The sequence below is a fragment of the Paramisgurnus dabryanus genome, chromosome 9 (genome assembly GCF_030506205.2).
Source record: "Paramisgurnus dabryanus chromosome 9, PD_genome_1.1, whole genome shotgun sequence".
In the NCBI taxonomy this organism is placed as follows: domain Eukaryota; kingdom Metazoa; phylum Chordata; class Actinopteri; order Cypriniformes; family Cobitidae; genus Paramisgurnus; species Paramisgurnus dabryanus.
This window is the reverse complement of record NC_133345.1, coordinates 40,746,047-40,773,069: the sequence shown is the minus strand read 5'-3', so window position 1 is coordinate 40,773,069 and position 27,023 is coordinate 40,746,047. Positions and strand designations below refer to the sequence as shown.

At 36.2% G+C, this 27,023-nt stretch overlaps 1 long non-coding RNA gene across 1 annotated transcript; it reads right to left on the bottom strand.

Moving 5' to 3' along the window:
- Positions 1 to 4: 4 nt before the first annotated feature.
- Positions 5 to 26,781, bottom strand: LOC135746441 (uncharacterized). Its single transcript, XR_010531567.2, has 5 exons — positions 26,483 to 26,781; positions 23,881 to 23,937; positions 23,677 to 23,740; positions 562 to 623; positions 5 to 401 (listed from the first exon to the last, which is right to left on the bottom strand). It is a non-coding gene; the product is annotated as an uncharacterized lncRNA (long non-coding RNA).
- Positions 26,782 to 27,023: the final 242 nt, after the last annotated feature.

The following is a 27,023-nucleotide window of genomic DNA, read 5'->3' as shown; positions in this document are numbered from 1 at the left end:
AAAATCAACAAGTATAAACAAGTTTGGAGACCCCTGCTGTAACATATTTAACTCTGGCAAATAGAACACTGGTCCATAGTTTGAAGTTTTCAGTTTAAAGTCCATCATCGACTAAAAGGTAACATTTCACTGTGGTAAAAAGAACACTGGCCCATAGTTTTAAATATTCTACTTAAATTTCATTTAACACTAAAAATAAATGCATTAAACTGTGGCAGACAGACCACAGTGGCCTTTACTTTGAAGTCGTCCATTCGAACTCAATCAGGGACTGCATGAAGCTGTTCACATGGGGGTTAATGGCCACAGCTTTTCTCTGCACCAAGTTCCTTGTCTTTTTGCTTGCTCCTTGTCTGGATGTGCACTTTTTCCCATCTTTGGAATTAATTCTATCCAGAAACCTGTTAGAAATATCATAAACATTAAGTCAACAAATATAAGATAGAAAAAGATTCTTAAAAAAACTAAACTCAGCCTTGAATTTACTCCTATTCTGAAACCTTTTGCTCTTATTCTACTGTTCCACACCTAATTACATAAAAATACAGAAGATTCACTTACCTCGGAACAAACTCTTTCCTCAATGGACAGCATCCACCTGGATCCTGTCATGATTGAATGTCCTGAACAGAAAGTACAATTGTTACTGATTTGGACACAACTTTTTATTCTGAAAACAAAATATTTTGTCAATAAAGTCCAGCCGTAATACGGTGGCTCATTGCTGCCACATACATATTATTTTTTTCACTCAGTTATGTCGTTATAACGACATCTTTTCTCGTTAAAACGACATCTTTTCTCGTTAAAACGACATCTTTTCTCGTTAAAACGAGATATTATGTCGTTAAAACGACATCTTTTCTCGTTAAAACGAGATATTATGTCGTTATAACGACATCTTTTCTCGTTAAAACAACATCTTTTCTCGTTATAACGAGATATTATGTCGTTATAACGACATCTTTTCTCGTTATAACGAGATATTATATCATTAAAACGAAATCTTTTCTCGTTATAACGAGATATTATGTCATTAAAACGAAATGTTTTTCTCGTTATAACGAGATATTATATCATTAAAACGAAATCTTTTCTCGTTATAACGAGATATTATGTCATTAAAACGAAATGTTTTTCTCGTTATAACGAGATATTATATCATTAAAACGAAATCTTTTCTCGTTATAACGAGATATTTTCCCTTGTTAACGACGTCATTTTTCTCACGCTGTTTCATTATCATTTCATTTCAACCATAACAGAGCAGCTTTTTGGAGTCATGGCGCATTTAACTGACCTGATTTACTTTTACTTTATTCTGGGTTTAAGTCACGCAGACATTTTATTGGCATTAAGTCATATCGACAGAATTATTATTAGCATGCGTACTCTGCGTCGACATCTTAAACAACTGAGACTGTATAGACGTAAGAATCACACGGACCTATTGGAAGTTGCGTTATTCCTTGTGGATGAACTTGCCCGTTATGGGAAGCTACATGGATATAAACTACAACATCTGAAATGTGTTCAGGCTGGATTTGTTGTCAGTCAAAGTGTAATTCGACATTTATTAAATATCCTGGATCCCTATGGAGTGCAACTGAGAAGGAGAAATCGCTTAAGACGTCGGATGTATCTAAATCCTGGCCCAAATTTTATGTGGCACATGGACTCCTATGACAAACTGAAACCTTTTGGTGTCTGCATCAATGGCGCGATTGATGGATTTTCTAGAATGGTAATTTGGCTCCATGCCTATACTACTAATTCTAACCCGAAGGTTATCGCGGGATATTTTATTAATGAAGTTGGACTGAGAATGGGGACACCAGCCAGAGTGAGGTCAGACCTGGGAACAGAGAACTGTTATGTGGAGCAAATGCAAAAGTTTCTACGCTATGACCACCGTGACGAATATTCTGCAAACTGCTACATTTACGGTTCAAGCAACCACAACCAGCGCATTGAGAGCTGGTGGGCATTCCTGAGAAAACATCATGCTCAGTACTGGATAAATCGTTTCCAGGATTTGAAGGATAATGATAATTTCACTGGTAGTTTCCTAGACACGCAATTAATATCATTCACCTGTCTGAATATCATTGAGGTAAGATGTTAGCAAGCTGTTTGATTCTGGCGTGTACTTTCGCGTCCATTCATTTTTCATTTTTTTCCATGACAAGAAGCATAATATAAATGGTTGTTGTATTTTTAAAATGCAATGTTAAAGGTTAAATTTAAATTACAACTGTATTCAGAACATTCTAACAAAAATATTGACGTATTTTCAGATTTTTGTTAATGCTTCATGCACATTCATTATACATTTTAAAACTTCACAAATAAATATTGAAAAAAAAAGATGTGGATTAAATCCGTGTATCGTTCGTTCAATCGATTTTTCAAATTAAAAACAAAAATAAAACGAATAACGACTTGTTTTTCGATTTATGGATTGTGCATTCAGATAAAAAATACAAAATATGAATAACGGGATTATTTTTAATTTAATACCTTAGCAGACATTTGCCAATGAAATCATTTTAAACAGATCAAGTAGGCCTACTATTGTGGTAACAGATTACACACATTTTAATAAGGTTGTGCATATGACAGAGCAACGAGCAATCATACTCTCGTGTAGTCTTATTCTCTTACACAGTCCGACTCTTGTAGGATTCTTGTGGTCCCAAAGATGCACGTGAAACGATCGCTCGCAGCTGGGTTTTAAGTGCTACTTACGAGTCGCTATCCGTTTGTCAAGTGCTGAAATGTCCCCAATAGAATGACTCAAATTTGTAGCAGAAGCTTGTTTAGGCTAATGATCTTTAGCCGATGTGCACTAATATTTTTTATAATATTTTTATTATTGTTCAATGACTTTTTAAATGTTTTAAAATGTTCATAATGAAATATTATTTTCCGTATTCAGTTAGGACTCGTCCCACTGCAAAATGCCTTCTGCATTTTATATTATAGTTTAGATTATTATTATTATTTGTTTTTATTATCTATGTTTATTTATTATTAGGGATTATTGCATTGTACCGTAAATATTTATTTGGTTTCTTAAATCAGATGCCATACCCTTCAAAACATTTTTTTACTGTAGCCTAGATGAATTATAGCAGCAATTGGTAGGAACCATTTATCCATTTGCTAGTACCAACTTTTACAAAAATTGTACCAAATACGTTTATCTTCTTTATTAATTTATGTTTGGTCATTTAAATTTGATTTCTCATTTGAATTTTAAATATATTATATTAAAGTAATTTAAACAAATAAACAATAATGCTTCCGATGCTTCCGGGTTTCCCAAAAGCATCGTAAGGCTAAGTAGATCGTAAAAACGATCGTTAAGGTACACTTAACCAGGCTTAATGAAGTATGCAGCCAGCATATGCGACCTCCGGATGCTGCAGCTTTCTGTTTAAAAAAAACGGCCAAAATCTTTAATGTTTTTTTTTAAATGTTGAGTAGTAGCGGTGCCATTGGGCCAAAATGTTGTTGATTATCCAAACAGCGTTTTAAAAACCTCACGTAACAATTTTTTATAATGGGTCATTTTTTATCAGCAATAATACTATGGAAGCCTATATTTTAGCATCATGTAACGCCGGTAGGTGTCAGTATAAGCAAGTACTACTGCGGGCAGAGTTTACGGAGTATAGCTTCTTACTAACTGTAAGAAATAAATGATCAAAATATTCTGTATAAATAAGTAAAAAAGGTAACAAATACAAATGATAATAATAATAATAATAATAATAAACAATAATGATATATCTATACAGTATGGAGAATTTATAATGCAACCATAATGGTCTACAACCTAACTCCTATAAAGTTGTCTTCAAGCCTGTGCATTATTTATTTTTATAGTAAATGCCTATTTTATAGTATATTATTATTATAGGCTAGTATAATTTATTGTGTCCTTCGCTACCTAAAGTGTACTGCGACATAGCAATAGCAACCAATACGTGATAACCACAAGAAAACAGGAATTCGTTATATGGTCACGAAAAAACTCGGAAATTCGTGATAATATAACGAAAAAAGAATAAAAAATGTACGTGACTATATCACGAAACCTTGTGAGACTGGGTAGGTACCTGCTTATACTGACACCTACCGGCGTTACATGATGCTCAAATATAGGCTGCCATATATTATTGCTGATAAAAATTACCCATGATAAAAATTGTTACGTGAGGATTTTAATAGGATAATCAACAACATATTGGCCCAATGGCACCGCTACTACACAAATTAAACATTTTTAAAAACCATTAAAGATTTTGGCCGTTTCTCAATCTGACGGCTGCAGCCTCCGGAGGTCGCATATGCAGGCTGCATACGGTATCAAGCTTGGTTTATTTAAGTTAATAACTGAGCATTACATTCGCAAGTCATACGCACATTACAACAATTTATTGACTAAGAATAATAGTCAACTTTATAATTGTTAATATTCTGAAATAAGTCTTGATGACGTATGCAGCCTAGAAATGTGACCACCGGAGGCTGCAGCCTTCTGATTGAGTTTCTTACTGACTGTAATGATCTAGCTAGCATGTTGTATTAATTAGTAAAAATATTTAACACATTCAAATAATAATAATAATATAATAAATGTACAGTATGAAGAAGCCTATGGGCTGTTCTATATATATAGTATATTATTATTTTTATAGTATAATAATGTTAAAAACTCTACTTTTCGTGATAAGGTTGACATTTGCATGGATTTGCCCAACTTATCATAATGAATAGAATGTGATGATGTTTTGCATAAAGCAGCATGCTTGCAGATTCAATATTTATTTGTGAATTTTTAAAATGTATAACAAAGGTGCATAAAGCTATTAACAAAAATCTGAAAATACGTCAATACTTTTTGTTAGAATGTTCTGAATACAGTTCTATTTTAAATTTTAACCTTTAACATTGCATAACATATGTTTCTTGTCATGGTTAAAAAGGAAAAATGAATAGATGCATAAGTACACAGACCCATTCTATACTACTAAATCATAAAGTATGTTAATGTAATTTCCTGTTATAGGAAGAGCTGCAGCAAGTTCAGCATTTGTGGAACACTCACATAATTCGCCAGAGCCGAAATGCAGTGGCTCCAAATGGCCGTCCACTCATGATGTATCACCTGCCACACCTTTTTGGAGTAAGAGATTACCTGAAACAGGTTACTCATGAGACTGTGGAAGCCTGTAGAGAGGAATGTCTTCAAAGAGGGCCATATTCATGTGATGAGACAGTTTTTAGTTTATCATGTCTTCTCATGGAAGAGAACCATCTTCATCCACCCACATCACCAAATGAAGCTATTGAATTGTATCTGTTCCTTAGAAGCTGTATAATTGCACATTTGTAAGCAACAATTGGAATCATCCATGCTTTAATCTTTCTTCTTTTTTTCTAATTTGCATTTGTTGTATATATAAATCTATAAAGTACCATACTTTACTGTACAAAGGAAAGGTTTTTGGTCATTTCAATTAATGTTTACCCATCTGTAAACAAGTAATTTAAGAAGCAACTTTTATATACATTTTAATTTGTTTACGTAAAGCATAAGAACATTTGGATTGTAATGAAACTATACACATTAAAAAGTCAAACTGTAATAAATGAAAAAAATGACAAATTGACTCATTGAACTGATTTCTTTTTATTTATGTCACAGTAAACTGAACCCTGACCATTCAGCATCTTTTAAGGAAATATGAACTGTTAAAAGACATTTGAATGTATAAGTACACTAGTTTGCAGCTTTAACCAAATTACATAGTTATTAGAAGGTATAAAAAAAGTAAATGTAAATGCCATGAAAAATAAAATAAGCAATGACTTACAAACTAATGTAGCCATTATTCAATTACCTCTAACCATGGACGTAAGTGAACACAAGAGCTAATAAAATTCTTAAAACAATTAACTCAAATATTGAAATCAATAACAAATCTTAACTCTCATAATGCATTTTTGTTTTGGTGAAATCAAAAATAAATCTTAATTCTCATATTTCTTTTTGGTGAAATCAATAACACATCAAAACTCTCATAATGCATTTTTGTTTTGGTGAAATAAAAAATAAATCTTAACTCTCATATTTCTTTTTGGTGAAATCAATAACACATCTTAACTCTCAAACTGCATTTTTGTTTTGGTGAAATAAAAAATAAATCTTAACTCTCTTTTCTGCAAATTCAATAATAGAACACCATATAGCATTTATTATGATTTAAACAATGTCCATGACAAGTGCATGTGCATTGGACAATATACTTTCCAATTCAGAGCGCAGCTCTGGGTAAGAGCTGTAGGTGGAAGGAAGCTCTAGAACTGGGCCACAGGTGTGAGCGACTGGCCGTCTTGCCAGACCTTCCAAAGATGTAAAAATCACTTGAATTTTTTTGACGCAGACAACATCAGAGCCTGTAACAAATCTAAGCATCTTTCTCAATCCCACTCCATCCAATCCCCTGATGTACTGCTGTAAAAAACGCAAACACTTGCTCTCTGCTTGATTTTGAGGTGAGACATCCAGTAACTTCAAAAACCTTCTTGTTGTGGGTCTTTTGTCTTCATACATCTCTAGCACATCCACTGGATTGTTGAAGGTTTCTCTGAAAATCAAATTGGCCTCTCCAGACATGTTGTCTAAGGCATATTTTGGCAGTTGAATGATCTGTTTGTGGGCAGCTTTAAGCATCAGTTCTTTTAATGTTTTGTTGTGTTGGAATGGTGGTCACACCCAAACGATCCAGAAGATCCAGCAGTTCATCTTTGTCATCACCAAGGAGATTTTCTTTGAAAGCAAGGGAGACCAGATCCCTCTCCGATTGACTCAGATATAAGAGAAATGAATCAATCATAATTTCATCTGTGACTGAATGCTCTCCAAAAATGAGTGCCACTGTGAAAGCTGCAGCCAGACGAGTTGGAAAATATCCTTGGTCTTTAAATCCTTTGGCCAAGATCCTTCCAATTGACTTCCAGTCCTCCTCTTGCCATTTTGGAGAGAGTGATGGCACTCTCATATCCTCACCTTCTGCTGCACGATCCAAAAATTCAGACCAGAAGCCTGCGTACACATCTCTGGACACACCATCTTCATCTGATCCTTTCTCATCTATGATGCTGTACTTCAATTTGTATGTCATGATCCTTGAATCTTTAAACTGGCGAATCATCTCATCCAAAAGAGTGATCCTATGCAGCTTTAGTGTTACATGTAGGAGTTCATATGGAGTTGAAGACATGGCCCCATTAGCTGTAACATCTACTTGATGTACGTTAGTACTGAAAGAATCCTCTGCAAAACTCAAATCAATCATACTGACAGCATCATTTGTTGAGGGATAAATGACATTAGTTATTATCAAGTCAGAGTCATGTGTGACAGGCAAGTGCATGGGTTCATACACCAAAGTGTCTTCCAAACTGCATGCCATAGGTTCACCTGAATATGTGCCTATTATAACTTCTGATGATGACTGAGATAAAGAGTTGATTGAATCAACAGAAATGACAGGAGTGGCACATTGTTCCTGTGGTTTATGCATTTCTGCTTGACCCTCAGTATCACTTGCATGAAGTTCATCATCATTTGGGATACACGTTGTATTCAGGTAAAATCTTAGCACTCCCATTTTAAGTACTGTGTAGAGTTCTCCAACACTGACATCATCTTCAAGCACTGATTCTTGAAAATCATAAACGTCATGACTAAAGTTCTCCCATGGTCCCTTTTTGGACACACCTCGTGGAAAGAACAGTTCCTTAGCTTGACTTAAAATGTCAGATTTCTTTGCATGTTTACAAATATTGACGGTTCTAGTTCCTCCACCTGAACGCTTTCTTACTTGTTTACCTTCATGAAACCATCCTATCTCAATTTTTCTTGTTGTTTTTTCAGCCATCTTGTTGTTCCTCAAATGTTGTCTACGTTTAGGTTCAAATTCCTCAGAAGAACCAGCCTCTGTTCTGTTATTTATTCCCATCTTCTGTTTTAACTTTTCAAGTAGAGTCTGTCTTGTACGATTTGAATCACTTTTTCCACCATTTTCCTTGCAGAAGCGTCTTGCAGCAATCCTGTCACCATAGATGGGAATGTAACTTGACAAGCTGTCATCATCAAGCTCCTCTATAGCGCTATCATCTATCTGTTAAAAAAAAATATATATATATATATAAGATTTAATAGGTGTAGATCCACAGAAAATAAATGTCAGACCACATTAAATAATATATTTCAATGGTAAGCTAAGTTAAAGTAACAGTAACCTTTTAACTAAATTTGCCAATGTTGTAGTGCTGTTTTGTATATGACAATAGACATATACACACATCACTATTAATTGTGTGTAACCTCAACATATCACTTACTAGTTTACACACATTCTACAGAATACTGATTTTTATTTTTCAGTGCAAATATTATACTCAGCAGCATTAAGAACCGTAGCATTTGCATGATGTTATTTTCTACTCAAGGGGGCGCTGTTGTTTAAGCTGACTGATTGATTGAAATTTACATTGCTACGTATTATGTTGCTACGGTAACTTAGGCCTATACACAATAAAACTATACATATCGTAAACAGTACAGTTTGGCTTGTGTGACAATTGACTTCGATTCATTCAATTTCTAAATTTCAAATGTTCAGATTTTTTTTTAAATTATGGAATTCACATAATGTATAAAAAGATTAAATGTGTTTTAGATCAATTTTTGCCTGTAAATCGCGCATAACGAACTAACGTCCTACTCGAAATATGTAGGAATTGTTAGATTTAGCATGAATGAGAAAACTTACCTTGTCCAGTTTCATTTTTTGAATATATTCCCCAGAAACCCCGCGATTCTGAAGAAAAGTCCAGAAATCCATGTTGACCTTATTTTTTATTTCTTTAAACACACTTTATCATCATAACATGCGTTCGATCTGATGAGTGTGGCTGCTGTAAGTTAGACTACCATACAGCAGGACGCCAGGACCGCGTGGTTCACCAATGAAGCTGCTGCAAAATTATGGCAAGCGAAAAGGGTCATATTAACGCAATAAATGAATCGCGTTTACATCCAAACGCCGTATTTAACGGCGTTTAAAACAGAATTTGCGCCGCTAAATACGCCGTCGGGATTCCAAACGCCGTAAAAACCGCGCGAAAATCGGCAACAACGCCGTTATTTACGGCGTTTTATAATCCAATCAATGACGCCGTTTTGAGACGCCGTTTGTCTTGCCATTTACGCCGTAAATAACGGCGTTATCTTCTGTCAAAGACGGCGTAAAAAGCGGCGTTTGCTAGTGGTATAATGAGCCCCTCCCATCAATTTCCACAGCCAGTAGGTTTGAACCGTTCTTACCCAATCAATGATGAACTGAGTCAGGCCAGAGCAATTCTGATCATCCATGATGAAATAAGTGTTTAAAGATTACATGCATGCGCAGCATATCATAAATGGGCAGCAAATTATAGTTTTTTCTCTAACGTTACTAAGATTAAATATATTACTAGCTTAAGGAAAATACTGCATCTCTGTATCATGTTAAAATAGGAGCGGTAATAGCACACCAACCTCATTTAAGGTGTCCCAATTATTAAGTAAATACATTTACCCAAGACATTAAGTAAGGGGTTGAAATATTTCACAGCTTTGAATAAACATGAAATCCCACCTGGTCTAACAGATCAACTGTATTAGTCGATTTATGAACTGTCTCAGTTAGCCTGGTGGTTAGAGCATTCGGTTCTAATGTCGATGCTGCTGCGGTTCAAGTCCAGTTTGGAGCGGATTTAAATTCTTTTAATTTTGTTTTGTTTATCAACATCGCTTATTTTTTTAATGGCTGTCAATAAAAAGGAACGCATAGAATAAGAGATTTTTAATGTTCATGCAATTTAGCAATTTCGTAAATAGTCTATAAGTGATATTTCAAAAATATTTTATGCAAAAGTGACAACAGTGCAAAGTGTATAAAAAACAGACTAGAGAGCAGACGTTTCAATCCATGCTTTCTTCAGTGCTCATCATGAAGTATGCGGACAATTACTGGACTTAACTAACTTTTTGTTCTTCCTTAGTCATTTTTGTTCATTTTGAGTGCATTGTACTTGAAAAGTAATTTAGGCAAATTCAATAGGCAAATTTATGTGTTTATATTTATGTTTATATTTATGCATATTTAAAACCACCGAACTTACGGGAATGCCCACACCTCCGCTGACTTTCTTGGACGAACGGCCAGCGGGTGTGCATGTTTCTAATAATTTGATCGACTGCTGTTCCGTTTAGGCTATACTATCCACCGCCATATGCTGGTTCAAGACAATTGTAAGATTTTTGGAATGAAATGCTTTTGTTGGTATTGCTTTTTTATGCATCTCAAACGCCATATAAGCCATGTGGAGAGCGAGAGAGAGAGAAAGAAAGATGGAGAGAGCGCAAGAGAGCTGTGTTTACATGTATAATATAATGAGACAGAACAAATATTGGTAGGCTATATTCGTATATGAATTATCTGCAATAATATATAAAGAACCTATTTGAACTATATATCAACATGTATTCACTAGTTCGCCTGCGCATTCAGGTCTTAATGATTAATGGTAAACAAACTTGGCTTGCTGTCCTCGAAGGGAGCTCTGTACCTGAGCTCTGAACCTTCAGAGAGAGCGAACCTGAGGCTGGGGCTCGAGCCACAAGTTCAACCCCCTGCAACTGAACTGCAAAGAGGAAGAAGGAGAGAGTGAAGGAGGAGATGGGGAGGAGGAGGGATGTCGGAAAAGAAAGCAGCTGGACAGGAAGGCCTGAAGGCTGCCTTATATACGCCCATGATGATGATGATTGACAGGCCTGAATGTTTAGGCTCCTCCCGAACCTACGTTTAGAACTGCATTTCACTAGTTCGCCTGCGCATTCAGGTCTTAATGATTAATGGTAAACAAACTTGGCTTGCTGTCCTCGAAGGGAGCTCTGTACCTGAGCTCTGAACCTTCAGAGAGAGCGAACCTGAGGCTGGGGCTCGAGCCACAAGTTCAACCCCCAAAAGAGTGTTTGATGGACAGCAAGTTGAGCAGGAGCCTGCGAGTAATTAAGGTCTGTAAGATTTATCCTCTCTCTCCCCCCCAAAAAATGGGTAGAATATCATCAAACCATTTCTTCTTCCTCTTACTGAATTACTACTGCGGTAGTAAGAGCGAAGATGAAATCACTGCTGCGGCAGTGAAAGAATTGTACAGAAAAAGATGTGCAAAGTTTCAGCTTAAGACTCCTGCGGGAGTCAATGGGAAGCGTGCGGCCTGGGGCTCCTGCGGGAGCAAGGCTGAATCACTACTGTGGTAGTGCAAGCGTTATGAAATCACTGCTGCGGCAGTGAGCAAAGTTATACAAACGAAGCTGTGCGAAATTTTGGCTTAAGACTCCTGCGGGAGTTACTGGGAAGCGCACGGACTGGGGCTCCTGCGGGAGCAAGGCTGAATCACTACTGCGGTAGTGCGAGCGTTATGAAATCACTGCTGTGGCTGTGAGCAAAGTTATACAGAAAAAGCTGTGCAAAATGTTTGGCTTTAGACTCCTGCGGGAGTTACTGGGAAGCGAACAGACTGGGGCTCAAAGGGGAGCAAGGCTGAATCACTACTGCGGGAGTGCGAGCGTTATGAAATCACTGCTGCGGCAGTGAGCAAAGTTATGCGGAAAAAATGTGCAAAATTTGGGCTTATTTTAGCTCTAGCTATAGACACTATATGCTACGCATCAGTTACGGGCTATGTATTGTAACTGTGTTTGCTTGTATAGTCCCTGTCAAATAAACAAATAATAACTCCTGCGGGAGTAGGAAATGCGCTGTCTGGGGCTTCGGAGCGAGCGGGATAAGATCACTACTAAGGCAGTGAGAAAAAAGGTTGCGGCAACTGTTAAATAAGAGCGCGATCGGCTGGGATCAATACTGTGGTAGTATGAGCGGGACAAAATCGCTGCTGAAATCAATGCGTATCGAGCGAAAGGTTGTTAGAGGCTGATTGTGGTTGATAATTAGCCAACATGTTCATTAGATTTTTGTTGACAAATAACTGCGCAAAAAACACACGAACATTGGAAACAATCGTGAACACGTTTTTTGGAGCAACGGACTATATTATTTAGGATAAATTTCTATAGGAGGAAAAACGCAAAATAAGAACATCTTGTGACTATTTTGTGGGCTCGTCTGCTTACTTTAGAGAACTGTGTTAAGAGGTTGGTATCCGGTGGGACCAGCGGGACCCAACTCGAACCTTGTGGGAGCATGCAGCTTACCTTTGCTGCGGGTGGGACTGGGCAGATAAAAAAGCTAGTGGTCCCAGGGTTTCTCTTTGATATAAGTGTCAACAAATAAGAATAAAGAATAAAGAATAAGAATAAAATTAAAACTGGAACGGAAGACTGACATTTTTTGTTACATCGCCTTGCAGATGGCTCTGCGAGGCGATGCATAAATTGAAAAAGCGTGAATATGTATAAAAAATATATGGACGTTATAGAATATGCATCTGCGGCCGGTCAGTTTATGGGAAAAAAGCAGTGTTTCTCGATTGTTATAATACGTGAGATCAAAGTCCAAAGACGTGATCCACTTAGCTTTGCAGCTAGCACGGCACCCTTTAATCCCAGATAGCACGGGTACGACTGTAAGATGTCTGATAAAGATCTGGAGAAGTGGAATACATTTGGTGTGTTAAAACATCTTATAAAGGTCTTAGAAAGAGCTGCTTTACATGAGCACTTTACATACATTATAAATCAAAAACATCTTTAATATGTCTATGACATCTTTTAGGAAACGTCCCAGAGACGTATTGCAGATGAGCAAACAATCTAAATAATGTGACTTGCAGATGTAAACACAGACATCAAATAGACATCTTTGAGATGTACGTGTGCTATCAGGGATGCGTTTGAAATGACACCTCTGGACACCTAGACAGCACGGGTACGACTGAAAAAGCATGATAAGGATCTGGAGCTCTGGGGAAAAAAAAAAAATTTGGGTGAGTAAACATCTCATAACAACCTGGAATAAAATTTCACGGCAGCCTGCCGCCAAATTGGCTTGCTGCCAGCCAGCCGCTTTGCTTTTATGAACCAAAGTCAAACTTTCCGAATTTGGCATTCAATAGAAAAATCGTTGATCAGTTTCACGAGCAGAGCATTCGCGTCGCGCACGCACAACATCTCTGCAGCGGGTATAGTGAGAAATTTGAGAAGGGCGAGTCATGTATTGCAGATGTGCAATTTAATCATCAAAAATTACATATTGCAGGTGAAAATGTAGCGTAGACATCAAATAGACGTGTATGTGTGCTATCAGCAATGTAGAAGCACTCTCATATGAAAAAATTATTACAAACGCAAGAGCAAGCGGCTCGTTTGCAGACTATCGACCGGTACACGGAGACGCACCCACATACATGAATACTGCGGCTCAGCCATTGTTGTAACTTTGACTGTGCCCTAGATTGCAAACGTAAGGTGCTCTCGTTTTGTGAACAATTGATCTTTAATCTGTGATCAATTCTCAAAAGTAAAGTTTAGCTACACAAAACAAAAAATCCAAGAACGGAGCTAGAAGTTCATAAACTATATTTAAGACTGTCGACGACAGGGGAAAGTTCCCTCTCGCCCCTAACATTTTTTAAATTAAAGCTTATTGAAAACTGGCCGTGAGGACGAAGGCCAGGATCTGCTGCGGTAAAGAGAAATAAAAATTCTGACAAATTATAGTGAAGTAAGCAGCCGAAATCATTGCTGCGGCAATGAAGTAAAATTTATTTAAAAGTTGGGTGCTAGGACGAAAACAGAAATCGCTGCTGTGGTAGAGAAATTTAAACATTTTCTAACAAATTATTGTGAAAAAGCAGACGAAATCATTGCTGCTGCAATGAAGTAAAATTTATTTAAAAGCTGGGTGTGAAGACGAAAACGAGGATCATTGCTGCGGTAGAGAAATATAAAAATGTTCTCTGACAAATAATCGTGAAAGAAGCAGCCGAAATCATTGCTGCGGCAATGAAGTAAAATTCATTTAAAAGCTGGGTTTGAGGACGCCAACAGGAATCACTTCTTCGGGAGAGAAAATTAGAACATTTTGTGCCAGATTATAGTGAAAAACCAGCCGAAAAATAAATAAATGCTGCGGCCATGAAGTAAAATTAATTTAGAAACTGGGAGTGAGGACGAAAACAGGAGTCACTGCTGCGGTAAAGAAATATAAAAATTATCTTTGACAAATGATTGTAAAAGCAGCCAAAATCATTGCTGCGGCAATGAAGTAAAAATAATTTAATCAGCTGGGTGTGATGAAGAAAACCTGGATCACTGATGTGGTGGGAAAAAAAAGTTATTTTCTCTGACAATTATCAAGGGAGAAACAGCCGAAATAATTGCTGCGGCAATGAAGTAAAATAAATTTAAAGCTGGGTGTTAGGATGGAGGCTGGATCACTACTGTGGAAGAAAAATTGTAAATTTACTCTGACGAATTATTGTGAAAGTGGCTGAATTCATCGCTGAAACAATGAGGTAAAATTAATTTAAAAGCTGGGTGATAGGACGAAACCGGGATCACAACTGCAAATAGAAAAAATTGACAATTTTCTCTGACAAAGTATCGTGAGAGGACGAAATTACTAAGGTGGAGAAATATCAAGTTTAACTGGGGCTGGTGAATGATCGGAGTCCGGGAACACTGCTGCGGCAGTGAGAAATGGATTTTAACTGGCGCTATTGCGGTTGATCAGATAACTGCTGTTGGCCTTGAGATTGAAAATGAAATCAAGTGCGGGAGCGGTGTTTGTGGTTGCTGCTGCGGCTGAGGGAATGAACTTTAGGTGAGACAGGTGGAAATTATTCGATGGTAAAGAATTATGTGCGCTTCTAGTAGAAACCGGCGTTTAGGGATGAAGTCCTGCAGTTGGTTACGAGGTGAGTTAATACAGACAAATCTTCTTTAGTCCATAAGTCTATAAAGTTTATTGGCATAACTCCGCGGCGTGATATTTAATGACCTGATATCAATTTAATGGTGCGGCGATGAGAGACAATACCGAAGAACGATTTCAAATTGCGAAGCGTGTTTAAATGTTTTAATAAACACTGTGGTTTGGCTGTTGGACAAATTGTGAATAGCAATGAGACCGGGGTTTGGTCGCCTGTTAATTAAGCACTAATTAGCATCAACCGAACCGCGTTTTTTTTGAGATGTTCTAATCAATTATGAATAATATTTAAAGCAATGAAGAAGCAATATATTTAACGAATAAACATTATATGCTTATTAGGTTGATGAAAGTGGACTAGCTTACCGTGATAGTGCGAGCGGCGGTTCTGTAACGGAGAGAAACGGAGATCCCTACTGCGGTAGAGATAAAGCGACAGAAAGATCAGCTTTAAATAATACTTAACCGGACTCGTGGCGAGCCCGTGTGAGCAGGCAAGCCTGCAACAAATCTCTTTGATTGATCCATACAATACAATGCTATTTAATGTATATGCGTCTTTACTATGAAGTATAGAAACGTGCCATTTAAAACACGAGATAGGCTATCTTATATTTATAAAGAATGTACCCTGGATGAGGAAAATAACTACAATCCGATTTCTGCATTGCTTGAAAAGTAAAAACGTAAATGAAATGAAAGTTTAATAAAGACATATTTATGAGATTGTTATTTTGTTCATGTTCTTATATGTGTCAAGTTTTTGTGTTACAACAATAGGGTTGTTCCGACAGACGACTTTTTCTATCCTTAGCTTTGTGTTGGGTTTTTTGAACTCAATTGCTCGATGCTGTCGGTTCAAAGAAAAGTGCATCAGTTAGCGCGTCATGCCTTTCGCCTTTTGGGCTGCACGCGGCCGCGGACCCTCTCGATGACGAAAATGACGTCATGCGGACGGCGCGCATACGCGGACGTCCCTAGTATACTTTCGGCTTCGTGTGCGCGAAAGCGGAGGCTCGTTGTAGACCATTGCGTGGGATCCTTGCCCGTCCGCGGAGACTGTCATATCATGTATGCGTGCGGGGCCAGTGGAATGCGGTGTTGCCTTGGATGGAAGAACGCGGGAGCGTGTAGCGAATTCTTCTACAGAGCTGTGAGAAAAATATAAACTATCGAGAAGAACGAAAAAACGAGCAGTTTGATTGAATTTACAATAAGGTAGGTTTCACTACGATTAACTCTGGATTATAAAGCTCCGATAATTGTTAGCTTTGATGGAAAATGGATTAATAAACGCGAAAACAAGTGCAACACAGTCCTGTGGGCCGCCATTGTTGTTTTGGGTCGATCGCGCATGCGTAGACGGAATTAACAGAAGCGCATGATGTCACGTCGCCGTTGACAAACAGCGTTTGCAATCGAGCATGCGGTTGTCGTGTAAAAGAACATCCGAAATGCAAAAATATTGAGCACAGCCCCTGACATCAACTACAGCGGTAGTGAGAGCGGGTACTAAAAAGCTGCTGCATTGGTATTTAAAAATATATTTCCCAAGTTAGTAGGAGCTGGAGCTCGTTGTGTAGACGTGATTCCGGAAACGGGCGGGGCCAAAATCCGGAAAAGAAAGCAGCTGGACAGGAAGGCCTGAAGGCTGCCTTATATACGCCCATGATGATGATGATTGACAGGCCTGAATGTTTAGGCTCCTCCCGAACCTACGTTTAGAACTGCATTTTATTTATTTGCTGGATTGTATCAGCACTAATCAGCATTCAGCACTAAGCGAAAATTGATGGAAATATAAACATGCGGTCCAGCAAAACTAAATATATTCAGTTTACGTGTAGGCCTAAATGTATGCTAATATTTTGACTATTATGTGCACTTGTAACCCCTTGTCTCAAATTAGTGTAATTAATAACTAATTTAAGTATTAGGAAATGAGATCTGGGCTAGTATCAGAAGCTCTACGGAGCCTGAAATAGTAAAAGGTTAGCAGAAAACAGACAACACAAAACAGGTAAATTTGAAAATTTATTATAAAGTGTATTATAAAAAATAAATTAATTATTTACATTCCCTGCCTACCTAAGTCGGCTTCCTGAGTGCACAGTGCACAATACACTCAAAATAAATAACTCAAATGAAGAATGAGTCCATGGAATTTCTCAGTGTTTCTTGAAGTATATGTTCTCTTCACTATCTGTTTTTAAAATGAAGGCAAAGGATGATGATGATAGGTCCAAAGATGCCACGGCTGGCCACACCAGGCTCTTGGTCCATTCACTTCTGCGGTTGGCTCACCACTGACCGCCAGGGTAAGATTCAGATCTATCCCTTTCTAAAAAACCAATCGGAGGTATCTTGAAAAACTCAACATCCTGCAGCTTAACTTTCTCTCTCACAGCTTTCAAACAGTTCTTGATACTTTCAAGCAACGTCTTCAACCGGAGGAAAGTGTGTTTGTTTACTAGTAGGTTGCCTGGCAACCTGCAGGCAGAGTGATTTCCCTGCGCTAGCTGCAGGCGATAAAGAGAATTGCACTCCAGTAACCTTGTGTGTTGTGTGGGTTACACATTCGTTAAAACGATGCATTTTATCTGACACTCAGCACTTTTGTAATACGCAGAAAAAAAGTCTTATAATTTTGTCATGACAAAGTATTGGCACGCTCCTTAATGAACAGGTTTGACTAATAATTTCCGTGAGTACAAATTAATGCTACAAAATATTTCACACACATGTGCTTCTTATTTTATAACAACAATGTATGGCCTTTTTCTACTCCAACATGGAAGGTTATATTACAACCAAGGTCTAAAAAAAGTATTGCTTGAGTCTGTGAAGAACTGGTCTGCATAAAACTCAGACCTGAGCTAAAGTTTTCGATCAGCGCTGCAGATTATTACTAAAAGTGATCACAGTTTTAAGAATTTTTAAACAATAGCCATTTGTGTAATACACTTTAAAAACTTTTCATTTATACACTTAAAAATATGGAGTAAATTTGAAATCTGTTCATTTAGTATATTTCAATAATTAAATGTATTTTCTATCACAAAAAATTGAGTATATGTAATCAAAAATCCTAAAGAAATGTTAAATAGATGTAGACATTTTTGTGAGTATTATTTAACTAAAAAAATTTGATTTACTTAATGTGAAGCTTATTAATTTCATACTGAACCATCAATTATCAATGATAAACAAAGCGACAGGTTATTTTATTGAACATTTATTTGTCAAATTTGACAAGTTAAACACATGCACCTGCACACATTGAAAAGGTAACGTTATTTAAATGAACATGTTTTAAATGCAGTCAGTGGAGAGTCATGAAGAGACGGGTGAGATCAAAGCTTGTCGCAAAGCAGGAGTGAAACGCGTCTGAAGGGCACACCAGACGAAAAGCGCAATGTAATTTAAATACAAACACATTATTTTCTATATATACACACACTGGGGGCAACTGACGGCGGCTGTCTGTTGTGATTCTGGACGTTGCTCAAATCCCTGTAGCGCCACAGAGCGCCACTCTCACAGTTTAACATTAAATAACATATTTGTCCAAAATCCTTAAGCTGCATACAGCCACATTGTGCAGTAATAAAACGATCAGAAATTGATTATTTGACACACATTTTAAGTAGCACAGCTGTATTAACAATTTGGTGACCTGAATATATACGTAAAATAAAACGATTATTCTAGCAGTATGTGCAAAAAAGCTGCTTGTTACTGTACAGGTAATATTACAGAATCCGAAAGTATTTAGATAAATGCACCTTATGTTGTATACGCAAGGAAACAGACAATATTTCATTAACAAAATAGACTACATATTGTAAGGGTAAAATTACTTTCCTGCGGTGTTTGTTGTCCAGCAAGAGGCGCAGTTTGCTGCTGATTAAAAACCTTTGGCCCTGATGTGATTTTTAAATTAACATATGATCTACTTTTTTTGCTTCCTTCATTTACTCAAATAATAAAATGTTAACATGTTTAACCAAAAATATTTAATAAAAATCATAGTTAAAGTTTTTTTAAGTTGATGTTAAATACAAATAATATTGATTTTAAATAAGCAATTATTACAGTTTTTAAAACTTAAATAGGCTAAGTGTGACATTCTCAAATATATTGATTAAAATACAAGAAATTTACTTTACAAGTAATCGAGTAAGCTGCCCGGAAAGACCAAAGATATGTGGACCAAAAGTATTACTTTATTGTACAATAATAACCCATGTATTTTAACAGTATTTAAACAGGTGGACTCCATAAATTATCCATATTGTGAGCAGTCTGCTGTGTTTTTTTTAAATAGTTCAATGAAGTTTGGATTTTATTTAAGGGAGAGCAGTGACGAAAGTACAATTTTTCAGAAAAACGTGATGTTAAAAGAAAATGTTTTAGACAGAGAATATTTTTGCTGTTGTCAATAACTCACAAGAGTGTAAATAAATATACATGACTATGACATTGTTAATATGTAACTGCAAACATATTTTGTTATATTCTAATGCTCCCCGAGTAATACACGAGCAGGGCCGGCCCTGGCCAATTTGCTGCCCTAGGCAAGATTTCACCTGGTGCCCTTTAGAATCACAGTTGTGCTCCAATCATTTTGTTCATAAACTTACACAGAAACAAACTGCACAGATTTGTCTTGTTTTTCTTTATTTTGAAAATATTTTGGAAACACACACAAACACACAAACACATATACAATAGCTGTTACTCAGGCATTTGATCTTGACATTGTTAAAATCTTTTTTTTTACATGTTTTAACACTGTACATTTAACTTAAAATATTTAATTGTGTACAAGAAAACAGCTCTTATTAATGAATTATTAGTAGCATGTTGTAGTGTCTCGGGAGATTGTGCTCATTGTTAAATAGCTTTGTGGCTATACTGCACTGAAGCGGCAGTTTAAAATATAAACCCAGAATTCAGCGAAAGTCAAAAACAAGAAAAAAACAATAAGGCCAAGACGCGGGTGGTTACGTTACACGGACCATGTATAAATTTCAATGTTTCTGGACAGAAATACCAACTTTGTCTGGTATTAATAAGCTGCACATTGGAGTGCTGGCTGCTCCCCGCGGTGCTGAAGACGCGTGATGGCACATAATACACAGATATCTACGTGCGATCTATTGGAAAGCGGAGAAGTCATTAGTTGGGTTAGTAAAATAACGAAATTACAGCTTTTAAATATAAGAAAAAAGTTTTTTTGTAAAGAGATATATATTTTTAGTTTAAAAGTGCAGAACTCTTCTCAAGGGGAAGAAAGCTATACTTTTGCCCTTACGTGCAACCTATCGGAAAGCGCAGATGAGTTAGTTGGGTTAGTAAAATAATGAAATTATAGATTTAAGTACAAAATAGTATTTATATAAAGAGAAATATATTGAAATAAAAAGTGCAAAACTCTTCTTAAGTGGAAGTAATAAAGTAAAATAACGAATAATAATTATATAATAACGAATAATAGTTTCCAATAGTTTGCACGTAAATATCTGTGCTGCCACCAGTACTCCGTCCGAGCGCGTCTTCAGCACCGCGGCCAGCACTCCAATGCGCAGCTTATTAATACCAAACAAAGTGAACAAGTTGGTATTTCTGTGCAGAAACATTGAAATTTAAACATGGTCTGTGTAACATTATGTAAATTCCGCGTCTCTGTCTGATTGTTGTTTCCGTTTTCTGGTTCTTGACGTTCGCTGAATTCTGGGTTTATATTTTAAACTGCCGTTTCAGTGCAGTATAGCCACAGAGCTATTTAACAAGCACGATCTTCCGAGATAATATGCTACTAATAATTTATTAATAACTGCTGTTTTCTTGTGCAAAATATTTATATTATAAAATATATAAACATTTATAGTTAAATGTTTATATACATATATAAAAAAAATTGGGGCGCACGGACGCCCCAAGGGGTCAGAGGCGCCCTTAGCATTTGCCTATTCCGCCTATGCCCAGGGCCGGCCCTGTACACGAGTAATATTTTCACATTTCCATCCAATTGCTAGATAATACAAAATGCTCTATGCAATGATATTTAAAACTATTACACAAATGGCTATTCTTTGGAAAATCTCAAAACTTTGCAGTAATAATCCGCAGCGCTGATCGATTAAACTTCAGCCCAGGGCTGGGTTTTATGAATGTCAGTTCTTCACAGACTCAATCAATCACATTTTTTATCTTTTTAAAAATTTTAATCTTGTATAATAGAACCTTCCGTGTTAGAATAGAAAAGGGCCATATATTGTTGTTATAAAATAAGAAGCACATACGATGTGTGAAATATCATATTGTAGCAATAATTTGTACTTACGGAAATGATTAAAGTAACCAAGATGCGTCCCATCACAAATGCTGATTGTCAGATAATGCATTTATTTAACAAATACACTTAATAATTAAAATATTAGCCTACATGATCTAAAAATATTTAGTTTTTTGGCTGGACCGCATATTTCCATCAAGTTTAACTGACATGACAGAAATACTGCGAGTCCGCCCGTTCCATTTAAATGGCAAACTTTAAAATCAATAAAAACATGCAGATTCATTTGATAAAATAAAGCATTTCCAAAACAAATATAGAAATAAATACAGTGAATTAATAAAATTGTTTAATAGAAAAAGAGACCGAATTAACCACTGATAGCTGGGGCACACTAGTTCATTTACTTATTGCAGTTCAGTGTTAGTAATTTTTCGCTTAGTGCTGATACCATCCAGCAAATGAATAAATACATGTTGATATATTTCAAATGGATTATTTATTGCCGCAGATAAATATTATAAATATTCTCATTATATTATTATACAAAGTTTGTAGCCTCTTACAAACACATGTAAACACAGCTTGCTCTCTCTCCATCTTTCTTTCTCTCTTTCACACGGCTTACGGCTTTATGTATGGAGATTAAGATCCATAAGAAATAAGCAATACCAACAAAAGTATTTCATTCCAAAAATCGTACAATTGTCTTCAAACAGCATATGTCGGTGGACAGTAGCCTTAACTTTTGCGTATGATAAATAACATATTTTTGAAATATCAATTATATATACAAACTATATTATACTTATTCTATGCGTTCCTTTCTTATTGACAGTCTCATTAAAAAATAAGCGGATAAACAAAACAAAATTATAAGAATTTCAATCCGCTCCATACTGGACTTGAACCGCAGCAGCTTCGACATTTGAACCGAATGCTCTAACCACCAGGCTAACTGAGACTGTTCATAACTAATCGACTTATACAGTTGATCTGGGCTCTGTTACACCAGGTGGGATTTCATGTTTACTCAAAGCTGTGAAATATTTCAACCCCTTACTTAATGTCGAGGTATTTACTTAATAATTGGGACACCTTAAATGAGGTTGGTGTGCTATTACCGCTCCTATTTTAACATGATACAGAGATGCAGTATTTTCCTTAAGCTAGTAATATATTTAATCTTAGTAACGTTAGAGAAAAAACTATAATTTGCTGCCCATTTATGATATGCTGCGCATGCATGTAATCTTTAAACACTTATTTCATCATGGATGATCAGTATGAATTGCTCTGGCCTGACTCAGTTCATCATTGATTGGGTAAGAACGGTTCAAACCTACTGGCTGTGGAAATTGATGGGAGGGGCTCATTATACCACTAGCAAACGCCGCTTTTTACGCCGTCTTTGACAGAAGATAACGCCGTTATTTACGGCGTAAATGGCAAGACAAACGGCGTCTCAAAACGGCGTCATTGATTGGATTATAAAACGCCGTAAATAACGGCGTTGTTGCCGATTTTCGCGCGGTTTTTACGGCGTTTGGAATCCCGACGGCGTATTTAGCGGCGCAAATTCTGTTTTAAACGCCGTTAAATACGGCGTTTGGATGTAAACGCGATTCATTTATTGCGTTAATATGACCCTTTTCGCTTGCCATACAAAATGACCTATTATTACAGTGTAATTTTACCGAGAAAAAGATGTCGTTTTAATGACATAATATCTCGTTATTATGAGAAAATATGTCGTTTTAATGACATAATATCTCATTATAACGAGAAAAACATTTCGTTTTAATGACATATAATCTCGTTTTAACGAGAAAAGATGTCGTTTTAACGACATAATTATCTCGTTATAACGAGAAAAGATGTCGTTTTAACGAGAAAAGATGTCGTTTTAACGACATAATTATCTTATTATAACGAGAAAAGATGTCGTTATAACGAGAAAAGATGTCGTTTTAACGACATAATATCTAGTTATAACGAGAAAAGATGTCGTTTTAACAAGAAAAGATGTCGTTTTAACGAGAAAAGATGTCGTTTTAACGAGAAAAGATGTCGTTTTAACGAGAAAAGATGTCGTTATAACGACATAACTGAGTAAAAAAATAATATGTATGTGGCAGCAATGAGCCACCGTACAGGGACACCTCTGCTAAATAAATACAATTATTAAATTTCTTATAACCAAAGTGTGAATATTTCTGTTTGTATATTTCTACATGGCAAACTAAGACAATTGTGTACATGTTGTGTATGGTCGTGTTACAGTGTTGTGTGTGGGAATTGTGAATGAGTGTATACATGGGTATTTAAAGAAACTGTAGTGGTAAAGTGCAAACTTACCGAACATAATGTGCTTGGTGTGTGTCTGGTATCACCCGTTGTGCCTCCACATCTGCCTTAACTCCTGATAAAGTGCAATGACACTCATGTAAACTACAAATAAAAAGTCAGCCACATTCCTGTGTAATTTTGCATGTGACGTGAAAGCATTTAATATTGCAGTCGAAAAAATACATGACTTGTAACTGTACATCATGTACTTGCCTGGTGCCTTTAAAGATGATCCATCTTACCCAATCCAGCTTACAAGCAATGGTAAGACTGTAAAAAAGACAAATGTTACAAAATCTGTTAGCCATAGAAATAAGTAGACATTGTGAAGGAAATGGTAAAAGAAAATTTAGTAACACTTTACTATAAGAGTTTATTCCTTAACATTTGGTAATGCCTTAGCTAATATGAACTAACAATGAACAATATATTTTACAACATTAATAATATTTGATAATGTTCATTGTGCAGAGACAAAGTGATTGATTTAAAAATTTATGAAGTGTTTAAATCTAATATCATGCTATGCTAACAAATAAAACATTACTGTAAGTGTTTAGTCAGTTGTAAAACAAATATATATATATATATATATGAAGAGTTTGGTTCCAAAACGCAATAAATGCCATTTTTGAAAAAAATGAGTTACTGCCAGAATCAGTATTATATCAGGTCAGTATTAAAAAGTAAATTCTTAATTTGACGCAAAATCCATTATCCGCCATGTTATTCTGTCATCTTTTCTCCCTTTTTTTCCAAAATGCAATAAACGCCACTCCCCCTTTTCTACAGAATGCCATAAATCCACTCCACAGATTGCAGCGCACCATTCACGCAATGTAAACAAACAATGGTGGCGCGCTGAGTACACGGAATCCTAGTTTTCCTCATCTACTATGTACTTCCTGATCAGCAAACAAACAAAAACAAAATAATACTTTAATTGCATTGATAAACCTGTGATGGTTTTCTGTGACGGGAAAGAAACGTAAGCCATCAACATCTAATAATTTTCGCAAGAGACGGGTGCTTGTTTGTCCGGGCCGACAGCATCAAGTTTCTGTCATGATAACACATTGACCCCATGGGATCTTATGAAAAACTTTCCATAATTTTACTCAAAGTCAATGAAAATCGAGCAGGACCAAAACATTTTACAGCTGATCGCTGTGAAAAACGTTAAGCCACGACGTCATAACCGCAGCAATGACAGTGTTCTTAATATGACAAAGTAAGTGTTTTGATTAATGACATTAATGTTTATATTTTTAATTAGTGTGTACAACTAGTCAACTAAATGAATATAACATGGCAAAGATGAATGCACATTTATATATTGATTCAATAGATTTATAGCATTTTGAATAAAAACTTGTTATGGATTTATTGCATTTTGTGGAAAAAATTATCAGTTTTTATAATAAATCTTTGAAAATCAAGTTATGGATTTGAATTTTTTATGTTTTTATAACCTAAAGATGCTATGTGAAAGTTTGTAACAGAAAATAGTGGTTTTCATCTTGTCACTTTCTTGGTATAGAAAACACGTTTTTACCAAAATTTGTCAAAATGGATTTATTGCGTTTTGGAACCAAACTCTTCATATATATATATATATATATATATATATATATATATATATATATATATATATATATATATTAGTTGTTATATTATATATTATATCTAAATATCTAAATAAGTCTTTTTTTAATTATAACATCTTGTCTACAGAAAATCTCTGAAAATGTCTCGTTTAGTGCAGAAAATAGCGATTTATAGTGACAAGGTAAAAAGACTGTCCCTTTAATGTTTTACCCGGACCGGCTGCGGTGTAACACGCTATTTCACGCAAAGTTTTTTAACAAGTTAGTAGCTAGCTGCTCACTTTAAAGATAAACATGATCGCCTAAATCTGAGCAATCCTGGTGATGCCAGTTTCCTACACGATGTTATAATGGACTATTTTACATCCAGAGATGAAGGATCAGATGACAGAGACGAGAAGACAAAGGTACGTAAATGCGGAGCCCATTCTCTTTTCGTGCATTGATTTGATGTGTTTTGGAAACTTATATATACTGCATGTAATGCATCTGAAGTGGTGGAAACAATATGCCATAAAAATGTATTGGACAACTTACTGGACGTGTAAAACGCTTTAGAGAAGATATTCTCTGCTTTTGCGGATATACCGTAATATAATAACAACAACAATACGTGCGGCAATCCCTTTCGTTCATCTGATATTAAGATGGTCTGAATGATATTTGGTCGAAGTTAAAGCTGCGATGAGTTCGATGCATGTATCCAGTTAAAAATGAGGTTTCTTGTTTTCACTTCTGTGGAGGAGTTCGGTATGCTGTGTACGGCGTGTCAAGTCCTGTCTGTTTACAACCACAGCCTTACCAAACAGTCGAACTTAATACTTTTCTCTGACGCTAACTGAACGGATGAAACGCCGAGATAAACGACCGTTATGCTGGGACCGCAAGACCGCGCTGGCGGGTTGTCTTTGTCCATTTCGTTAAAAATAGTTTCATTGTCACCACACTTTCATCACAATATAAACTCACCAAAACCCTCATAATTTAGTTAAAACAACCCTATATTCATTAAAAAAGGTGTAAAGCGAGTTAAAGCAGCGGTAGACATCTGTGTGTAACGTTAGCTTACTTTCTGAGGGAGATTGAAACTTTGTTGGCGACCGTTTTTTTCTCTCATTGCACGTTTAAAACAATATTGTGACAAACTATTGACAACATTCTTAAACTAAAAATTAAGTTTTCATGAAACAGAAATATTTCAAACTTACCGAACTGCCAGAAATCAATCGTCCTCCTTCAGCTGCAGCCAGGAGTTGTGCTCTCTCTCCCTCTGTGTGATTTGACTCTGGCGCACTTTCTCTGATTATTGCAAGTACACCTGGCACATTACAGCAATGGCTACAGCAAGGTTACATCAAGACCAAAATATACTGTAAAATTTTCCCGCTCAAACAAATTTACCCAGAATGCATTATGAACTGCAGTACTGTACTGTAATGTATACATACAGTATAGTACTGTGGATTTTTACAGTAATGTACTGCTAAATCTACAGCGACATCTAACAGTGTGGCTGATACCAGATACCCTAGTAATAACTGTTTAAAATGCAGCACTTTATTTTACAGTCCTGTTTCCATGCAGTTACTGTGTACGTACTTGTGAATGTACTTAATAGTTATGTGTACAGTATTCAATGGTTGGGGTTGCCTCACAGTGGCATATGTATGCTATAACTTAGGTCGTAGGTACTGTGTAAAAACTGTAAAATGCAACACTTTATTAGGTGCCTTTTATTAACTTCCACTT